The 10,685-nt window shown below is 45.2% G+C and overlaps 1 pseudogene; it reads left to right on the top strand.

Moving 5' to 3' along the window:
• Positions 1-338: 338 nt before the first annotated feature.
• On the top strand, positions 339-438 carry LOC124225911 (uncharacterized; annotated as a pseudogene).
• The last annotated feature ends 10,247 nt before the right edge of the window (positions 439-10,685 follow it).

Below are 10,685 nucleotides of genomic sequence, written 5' to 3'. Positions count from 1 at the left end.
AAAGGAGAGTATGTGACCCAGGACTAGATAATCAGAGCACCACATTTTCCTGGTCTCAGTATTTGGCTCAGAACATGTGACTCATAAGGGGCCAGTGAAGGACTAGGAGACGTTTTCTGGAGCTGCCGAAAAAGAAGCAGAGATTTTGTTTCCAATGGACTTAAACCTTGGAGCATGCGGCCCCGCCCCACCAAAGGCCCGTGAATAAAGGCAGACAGGTAGGGCATAGAGCTGAGAGATGAGAGAAGCCGCCTCCTGGTGATGTTGCTGGCCCCTTGAATTCAGCAGTAGTCAAACCAGCCTAACACCCTTGACTATTTAGTTATGTGACCAATAAATTCTTCTCATAAAAACTAGCGAATTCAAACGATACAGAGAAGATTAGCATGGCCCCTGAGCAAGGATGACACACAAATTCGGGAAGCATTCCATATTTTTAAAGGAGCACATATGCATGGTGATGGATGGAAATTAGATTACTAGGGGTGAGCACAATGAAGTGTGTTCAGAAATTGATAAACAATAATGTACACCCAAAATTACACAATGTTATAAACCATTATAATCCCAATAAAATTACTTGGGGGAAAAAAGAAAACTAGCTAATTCAAGTTTATTTCTATATTTGTCACTTGAACTCAACCCCTGTATTAGTCTGCTAGGGCTGCCATAACAAAGCACCACAGACGAGGTGGCTTAAACAGCAGAAATTTATTTTCCCTCAGTTCTGGGGCCCAGAAGCCCAGGATCAAGGTGTTGGCAGGTTTGGTTTCTCCTGAGGCCTCTCTCCTGGGCTTGTAGATGGCGGCCTTCTCACTGTGTCCTCACATGGCCCTTTCCCTGTGGTTGCACCCCTGGTGTCTCTCTGTGTGTCCAAATTTCTTCTTCTTAAAAGGACACCAGATATATGAGATTAGGACCCACCCTAACGGCCTTATTTTAACTTAATCACTTCTTTAAAGGCCCTGTCTCCACATAAGTCACCTTCTGAGGTATTAGGGGGCTAGGGATTCAACATACGAATTTGGGAGGATATAATTCAGTCCATAACAACCAGTACAAGTTAAAAGGAGAGTTCAGAAAAACAAGGGGAAGACAATTATCAAAGAAACTATATGAAAGGACTCACCAGAGATTCAAGATAAACATTTCTAAATTGAAAGTACCCACCCACTCAATGAAACAGACCCTCACTAAACCCCATCGCTGTGAAATTTCAAAATGATAGGGAAAAACACAAGACTCTATGGGATTTTAGGGTGAAGAAAAGAGGTCACCCACAAAGGAATAACAATCAGACTGGCACCAGACTTCTCCTCAACAACACTGGGAGCTAGAAGACAGTTGAATAATGACTTCAAAGTTCTAGGGAAAAGATACTTCCAACCTTAAATTCTCTACCCAAACTATCACTTAAGTTGAGAGCAGAATAGAACCATTTTTAGGCATTCAAAACTCAGAATTTATTTTTAATATGCTTTTTTAGGGGAGCTATTTAGAATATTCCCCAGCAAAAGAAAAGAATAAATTAAGAACAAAGAAGATGTGGGCTCCAAAAACTAGAAACTATGAGGAAGTCCCAGAGTGATGACTGTTCCGCTTCTAGAAAGCAGTCAGCCAGAAGATGGGGGGCCCAAGGAGGGGGTATCTGGGGAAAACTGAGGGAGGGTATTTAATAGAACATCTATTTGGATCAAGTATTCAAGAGCAAATTAAAGAGAGAATAAAAGCAAACAATGCCAGAAAAAGAAAGGAATTAGAGACCATAGAGAAAACCCAAAGCTCTACAAAAGAGGAAATAAAATTGGAGTACAAAATCTGGCTCTGCGCGAAACAGTTAAGATGATCTTCAGTTCTTAGACTGAACTCACAGACAAAGCAGAGAACAGTTACCGTTTCAAAGCAGAACGTAAACATTATCAATCTTGACAACGTGAAAGTTCAAATGATAGAAGTTGGGAGGTGGAAGGCAGGAAGGAGAGCTGAAAGGAAGGGTACAAATGCAAATGTCCCCAACTGGCAAGGTCAAAAAATATCTATAGATGAACAAGAAATAGAGTGGTAAGTTCATGATGCAAAGTGTCAAAGGAAAATTGATAAAAGAAATGGAAAAGTGATAACGTTAAATTAAAAGACTGATGGAAGGGGGATGGAGGATTGTAAAATCATGATAGATCAATGGCAGACATTCAATAACTAATATCTAAAATTGATCAATCAAAAGACAGGAATATAAACATTTTATTTAGACATACGGGAAGAAACAGAAAAAAGATGCCAAGTGGCTGCCCTAGAGAAAAGGACAGGTGTTAGGAAAGGATGAGGCAAGGAACTGTGGCTTTTATTACCAGAGTTCTAAAGTATTTGATTTATTAAGCAAGGTCAGTTATTTTATAAATTTATTTAAAATTTTTTTAAATGATTTTAAAGTTTCCTCTAGGATGACTGCCAAATGACTTTTAGGCCCTGATTTCATGTATAGATCCTAATTCTCATGGGCAGCTGCCAGGTGCCAGCGCCAAGAAGTCCTCAGGCACAACCTCCAGTCTTTTCATCCATCTTGCTGTGACACCGTAAGCAATGACGCTTCCATGGTCTTCCATAGGTCAACGGCTTTTAATAGCATTTGGTGTTTATAGGGTGCCTTTCATCTGAGGACTGCTGTGCATGTTACAACATCATCTCAGCATGTTCAGGTGGAGAAGGTAGGAGGCAGGTGCTATTAACCCCATTATGCCCATGGGAAAACTGAGGCAAAGAACTCTCATAACCAACCTGCTGGGTTGGTTCTGTCACTCAGAATTAAGGGGATAACTTCTGAGGTTCAGGACCCTGTAAGGGATTCTGCGAGGGCCCCGGGAGGGAGTATCTGGGGGTATCTGGTGGGAGCGTATTTAGTAGGATGACTATTTGGATCAAGTATTCGGGAGTAAATGAAAGATGTAATAAGAGCAAACAGTGCCAGAAAAAGAAAGGAATTAGAGATCATAGAAAAAACCCAAAGCTCTACAAAAGGGGAAACAAAATTGTAGTATAAAACCGGGGCTCTACACTAAACAGTCAAGATGATCTTCAGTTCTTAGACTAAACCCATAGACAAAGCACAGAACAGTTATGGTTTCAGAACAGAATGCTTTTTAAAGTACTGAAGAGGATTCTTTCTGAAGACAGTTGTGAGTGGGCTTAATTATGGGCTTTATCTTTTCTGTCTTTTGGCTGAGTGATCCGAAGCCAAAGAAGGGTGGCCATGGGAGAAGGGAGTAAGTCACAGAGCGTGGATGAGGGTGGGGAGACAGGATAGAAAGACCTAGTTAATTGTGGGCAGTTATCCATTCACTATCAGAAAGTATTATAACACGCCTATTAGGTTTTCAGTTCTGTGCTTGATGCCAGGAAGAATTGAAGGAAGAATAGAATTGGTGCTCATTCATCAGTAGCTTAAAATTTACTTGGATTCATTCCCAGAGTGATGATGATGTGAAATATACACATTTCAAAATATGGAAGCAGTGCTGCACTGGGAGGTAGAAACAGAACAGTAAGTGAAATAAGATTTTAGGGGAAAGTAACATGAGCAAGGGCTTGAACAGTCATTCTTTTCAACCTGTATTTCTTCATTAAGCATCCACCATAGACCAGGCACTGTGTTAGGGGCTGAATATATAGTACTCGGTCCGTGTTCTCATGGGTTTATAATCTAGACTGTCGGAGGAGAAATAGCTGGCAGGGGGGCGTGTGGTGGGAAGGGGTGGTCAGGAAAGCCTCCCAGAGGAGGTAACATTTGTAAACTGAGATCTAAAGAAGGATTGCACACTGTGCCTGTGACATGGACAGAGAGCTTCTGGGCAGAAGGAGGGGACTGCCCAGACCAGGAGGGCAGTGGAAGAAGAGGCTTCAAGGAAAAATAAGGGCTTGGGCTCAAATTTGAAAATCCTTCCCTGGGGTCATCAAGCTTTCTTCTCCTCGGCCAGGACTCTTCCCTCCACTGACACTATTTTTGCCCAATTGAATTTAAAAAAAATATTCCTCTTCTGTTTCCAAATCTGTCATTCTCTTGCCTTCCCTATCTTTAACAGCGGCATCAAGGAAGTGTCTATTACTGAAAAAAATCTCCTGCCAAATGGTCTTTGAATTTTTCAGTATTTTCAGTATTTCTTATTAAGAATATTTTCCCGTTTGTGTGACTTCATTGCCCAGGAACTGATTCTATCACCACAAAGTTACATCTTGAATCTGATGAGGGACACCAGTGTCTGGCAAAGGACCTACCTGCAAATCAACAGATGGACTCCAGGTGGAATTCCAGCCAAGCCAGCCAATGGAGCTGTCGGATCACCCTGGGTGACCCCAGGGGAGCAAAATTCCAACTTCGGGTGTCACCAAGGAAGGAGCGTGCTGCACTCTCAGCCCCACTTGGTGCCCATGAAGGAGGCCAGGAGTCAGAGGGTTGGGACAGCAACTCAGCTTACTAGCTTGATAACTGAGGAGGAATACTCCCTGACCTCTCTGTGACTAGGACTCTGGACCAGATGGAAGGAAATCTCCTGGATTCATGCACATCAGCAACTACAACCTGCCTTCTCCACATGTCAAAAGAAATGGGTCCCCAGTCAATCTTTTTCTGGAACAAGAGCAATAGGCGGCACATGACAGAGAGTAACTCAGTGGTTCCTGTGTGCTGGGCCAGTCCTGAGCGCTGCTGACTTCCCCAGCTCTTCAACGCCCTCACTCTATGGCCTGTTCCACCCAGTCTTTGCCGTTCATTTAAGTGTAAAGAGCTAAACTCAGGAACACGCTCTCCTCATCACTCAAGACAAGGCTGACCAAGTGAAAACAAGCAGATCCTGTCTGGGCAGAGCTGGCTGAGTCCTGGGGCCCAGCCACCACGCTCCCTCAGACCCACGGAGCCCACGGAGGGCAGATGGGCCTGGGTTGGCTCGACTCCTCAGGATCACCTCCTATCTCCACTGCAAAGCACATCCTCACTCTCCTAGTGCCCCAGACACAGCCTGTTACACGTCTCTCTGCTCTCCTAGAAGCAGATGATTGATATTATTAGTAATAATAAGTTATTAACTAAGTTATTAGTAGTAAATATTTTATTAGTTATCAAAATCAGAATAAATACTTATCCTCATTACTAATAGTAGTAAATTTAACTGTTTGTTTTATAAGAACCTGTGTAAGGTTAATGGGTTTTCCATGAGTCCTCAGGAAATAGGCATGCAGCTTCCCAGGCACAATATTTTCTTAATTAGTAAAATTAAAAACTGAATAAGAGAATCTACACTCTGCTGCTCTTGTCGTACAGTTGTCCTTTCCTCAACAGGGTTTTATGCTCTCACAAGGTCCAGGCTCCCTCTAATGGTCATATTTGGTTACAAAGGAGTTCCTCTGGTTCGTCCAGAAATCTGGTCTGCTCTGTCCCCATGTGGGACATATAATAGCCATGAAGAGGATATGGCCTATCGGACTCTGTGGTGCCTTCTGATATTTGGGAGTATAAAGCCTACAAATTGGCGATGAAAGTAAACAAGCTGGCTGCTCACAGGGCAAAACCAGAGAGGAAGATCCCATCGTCCTTTAAAAAAAAGAAAAGACAGTTTATATATACTTAATTAAATAGGAAATTAAGAGTTTATTTAAGTTTATTAAAGGCAGATGATTTACACATGTGTAGTTTGTGCTGAAAAATCCCAAACAATAACTAATAAAAGCAAAATCACTATTTCCAAAGTTATTTTAAATATTGCCTCTCCGGCGTCCATTCTGAAGATGGTCAAACAGGACTGCTGTTTAACCATGAAGGATTTTACCTGTGCTTGATTCTTCCCCCTCCTGGAAACTCTCTCCAGAAACCCAGTGAAGTAACTGAAAAGGACAAGAGAATAGGAGAGGAGATTACAGAGCAGGAAGACGTCAACGTATTTTGGGAAGATGGAAAGCACACGTAAGTGCGGTCCCCAACTTAGTCAGAAGGGAGAAGCTGGCCTCTAGATGCTACAGAGGAGGACACCGACGGGAATCCGTCCCGTGGAGTCCAGCCCTGCCACCTGCAAAGGCTCGGGAACCAGAGGTATCTGGTTTGGGAGGTGGGGGCGGGGAGTAGAGCTGAAAACATCCTGAGGCTCCAGCATGCCCTAGGATCTCTGCATCCAGCCAGCAGGCAAGAGAAAAAGAAGATGGAGACTCACACATGAGAAATTATGCACCAGGCCTGGAGGTAGCACATGTTCCATCAGCCTATATTCCACTGGCCACAGGGTAATCACATGGCCACAACTACATGCACGAGAGGCAGAAAAGGTAATCTAGCTCTGTGTCCAGAAGGAAAAGGGCACAGGTTTCGGTGATCACATAGCAGCTTCTGCCACAGGCTAAAACTGTTCTGATTGATGGAGTACATTATGAAGTTCAAGGAGGGAACATACCACTTTCATTTCAGCTACACTTCTCAGTGCTCTGTCACCGGGCCCTCCCTGAATACTAGATGCTTTATAGCATAAACCGGAACTTCTCTGGGGGCTCGCTTTGTGCGTTTAATGATATTGCATGGTGTTTACTCCGTGTCAGGCATGGTTTTCAGTACTTTACACACATACGCTTATTTAGTTCTCACACCAACCCTGTGAGGTAGATACAATCATTATCATGCCCCATTTTACAGATGAGGAAACTGAGGCATAGAGAGGCTACCTTGTAACTGGCCCTGATCACTCAGCAACCCAGCGGCAGAGCTGAGATGAGAAATCAGCCAATCTGGTTCCAGAGTCTCTGCTCTTAACCTAAATTCCACTACCCCAAACTGACCCCATATAGCATCAATAGGAACATCCCTTAGGTTATGTCAAGTATAGGGAAAGGATATTTATGTGTTGCTCAGGAGCTGTCCTGGAATTCATGGCTCTACACAGTGCAGCAGCCATTGTCAGTTTGGATCTTAACCCGGAAGTTCCATCTCCTCCCCACAGCAACAGTGAATGTGATCCAGATACCAATCCCTCAGACTAGAGAGCTATGGAAAGCATCAGTACCAGCAGCTGTTCCTGGGGCCATGGCCAGGCTCCGGCATCGTGCAGGGCACACTGAGGGAAGCCCTCCACCTGGGCAATATCCTGGATACAGGCGATCGTAAACACTCCTCAGAGAGCCCACTAAGGGCTTAGTCATCACGCTCCCTAGTGTGATATGAGTAGGTAGCATTTTTTTGAGCATTTAATCCACGTCAGGCACTGTCACATAGTGTTTTGTGACCAGCACCTTTCTATTGATAAATAGGGTTTGCAGGTACTAGGAGCCTTTAGCCCCCACCCCAACCCAATGGGTTATGAGACAATCCTGCTATTATTATGACCCCAATTTAGAGATGAGGAAACCCAAACCCATACAGCTGGCAAGCAGCAGAGGAAGGTCATCCCCAAAGACTTCGTGCTATTGGGCAGCATCCAATGTGAGCAGCATGGAAAATGTAGGAGGGAGCTATAGGGCCTGGGAGAAGAGGAGCTCAGACTGGACCCCGATGAAACCATGTCTTTGGCTGTGCATTTGGGTCACTTCTTTAGTGAGATGGAACTGGAAATGTAGGAGAACTTTACATAGAACTCAGTTACAGCTATGCATAGTTGTGTTCGTGCTAATGATGATATCGGCTAGCCCTGTTATCTCTACAAGGTCCCTCCAAGTATTGTGATCACTGTCTGGACAGAGAGGACTGCACTATTGCAGTCAGGATTCTGGCGTCCAGAGGGGCAGACCGGATAAGCACATCCCTCATGATGTTTTAACACGTCGAACATTTGTGGACACCCCTCCTGTTTCATGTGCCGACATATATAATTACAAGTACCCATGAACATGTAAGTAAGTATGTGCACGATACTCGTATGTGAGTGAAACAAGCATTTACACACCTGGGTTAAAGTTCCACATCTTCTATCTATTCATTGTAAGACCTAGGGCAATTTTTAATTCTCTCTGATGCTCAGGTTTCTCCTCTTAAAAGAATACCTCTCTCACAGGGTTACTGTATCAAATGTATTTGAAACCTCTTTATAAATCAGAAAACTTGATTCAAGAATGTAAGTGATGGCATGTATATGTATCTATGTATAACGCACATACTGTAACAGCCCGGTTGAAATTCTTATCTTGTTACTTCTGTCCATGTTTTCACAAACTGCAAGTGAGATTTCTCCATCTCTCCTTGTCTGCTCCTGGAAGCACATTCCTTGGGGAATGATATGAAGGCGATGCTTTGGAGGATGTTTGCATTATTTTTGATGCTCAGGAACAATGTGCTTTTGTGAAAAGGCATTAAATAGTACAGATGATTGGCAGTATTAAAGAGGAAATCTTCCAGATGCCACCTCTATCAGACTGACCTGGGGATCAGATGAAGTCACATCTTTATCAAAAGTTATCCTCCCAGGCTTGAGGGCTACCTTCCATGGAGGGCAGCACGTCCACGCACTTTCTGTAGGTAACAAGCAGTGTGGGGGATGCCTGAGGGCCCAGAATGTACTCTGGTGGGAAAGCCCAGAGGGGAAGGTCATCTCAATGCCATAGGAAGAACATAAAAATGAGAACATTGACGTCTCTCTTGGTTCCACCCACTTTGGGCAGGTTGGATCTTCTCTGATCCTATTTTCCTATCTGCACAATGATGAAAAAACAATATCGTCCTGACAGCCCCCCTGGGGTTGTCAAGGGGACAGTCTGGGTACAGCATAGGAAAGCACTTTGCCCACCAATATAGGTTACAAATTAGGATACAGTTAGGCCTTGGGAGCCAGGTATCTGATTATAGAATCACTTAGTTCCACTTTCTCAGAGGTTTAGCAACACACTGGTGGTCACTGTGTAGGAAAAATAAAACTGGGTAGATTACTAATGGGAAATGTGTTCTCACGGACAGGAAGGGGTGGCAGCAAGGCCAGAAACAAAGAGAGCTTTCTCCCGCATCCACCATTGGTCGTGAACTGGGAAAGCCGAGCTAGACATGGAGCAGAGCCACCTGGTGCTCATTCCACGGGGTGATTGGGTAACCAGATTCTTGGCACTGTGGCCCCAAGTGGTTACACTTCATCCATCTCTTGGCGCATTAATATCACAGCTTCGGGGGAGGGAGGGACGGGTGAGAAGGGAGAGAGGCCCCTTTGACAATCCCTTTCCCTGGCTGGCCAAGAGACCAAGTCCAGCCAGAAACTAAAAGCACAGACAGGAGACCCCACTCCCCACCTATGTGAGCCCTGGATCTTGAGCAGGAGAGCTTCAAGATGATGATACGATGACAAGGTGATGCTCCAACCCCCAGTCAATAACGTGGGCCTTTCCTACACGTGTTCACACAGGGCTGGTGGGCCTGCCCTACCCGCCTACATCCAGAGCAACCACATCCCCCACACCATCTTCCATCTCAGCTCATTGGAAACACATCTGCCAGGGAGACTTTTCAGAGGTTATCAGGAGCGACCCAGAGAGAGGAGCTGAGTGCAGTAAGCACTGCGCCTTTGTGGCTCGGTGACTGGACCCTTCCCCTGGGGCCTCCTGGCAGGGAAGGCAGTGTTGGCTCTTATTGGGGGAATTTGAGCCACTTTGCCTAGCCTGGGGTGAGCAGGAGAGAGGTGTGGCCAGACAGGAAGAGGGGAGCCCTGTGCCTCTCAGAGTCCAGCCATTGCACTGAAGGGCCTCAGAGGCCTGGAAAGTCTCCAGACTTCAGCCTCTAAAGAAATAAGGGACTTCCTCGCCGAGGGGTCTTCACAAAAGAGTGATCCACGGTGGTTAGATGCCTGAACTGTCCTGTAAGGTGGGTGCCTGGGACTTATTGCTGTCTGACGTCTGTTGTGTTCACCTCGTGCCTCCTGAAGGGTGGAAGGATCCAGAGCCCTCGCAGAAACTTCTGGCAGGTGAGCTAGAAGTTTCTCTCGAACTGCAACACGGCCCGCAGGGCCCCTTCACTACTGCCGGCCGGGCTGGGCTGGAGTGCCTTGCCCAGGAGAGGCTGCCCAGTGTGCCTGGGCCCCAACGCCCACAGACCAGGTACTGGGTTGATGGGTATGTCTGTGTATTTCTGCTTAAGGATGGGAGGATTGGTGTTGAAAGCAAGTCCCCACAGCCTGGTGCTACCCAGCTGGCCTAAAATCCTCAGGGCAGCAACCACACTGCCCAGACCCAAACTTAGGGTATAATTGTCTGACAAGTATGAATATGAATATATGGGGAGCAGGCGGCAGATTATTTGATATGAAGTCTTTGATCAAGGAACTCAAGGGCTTGTGATTTTCCCACCTGTTGAGCAATCTGAGGCCAAAAGCTGTGGGAACTGGATAGACTCGGAAGACGAGCTGCCCCATTACAAGCTGTGTGACCTCAAACAAGTTCCTTAGCTTCTCTGGGCCTCAGAACGTCCAGCAGCAAATGAATAAAATGGGTGTAATAATCATGTCTCTATCACTAGACTATTGAAGAATCAAATTTAGATAATACTTGTGAACATGACTGCGACTAGTTTTGCTACTATTTCCAGCTACATAACTACATAACCTTGAACAAGTAATTTCAACTCTCTGGGGCTGTGCTTCCTCGGAAATGATGGGACTGGATTTCCAAGAGTCCTTGGCAGCTCTAACATCCTCTGCTGTGACCCAAGAGAATTATGAGCTTCTAACAGTTTTATGAAGGCCAAG

Source organism: Equus quagga, chromosome 14, assembly GCF_021613505.1.
Source record: "Equus quagga isolate Etosha38 chromosome 14, UCLA_HA_Equagga_1.0, whole genome shotgun sequence".
In the NCBI taxonomy this organism is placed as follows: Eukaryota; Metazoa; Chordata; class Mammalia; order Perissodactyla; family Equidae; genus Equus; species Equus quagga.
This window is presented reverse-complemented; position numbering and strand designations above follow the sequence as displayed.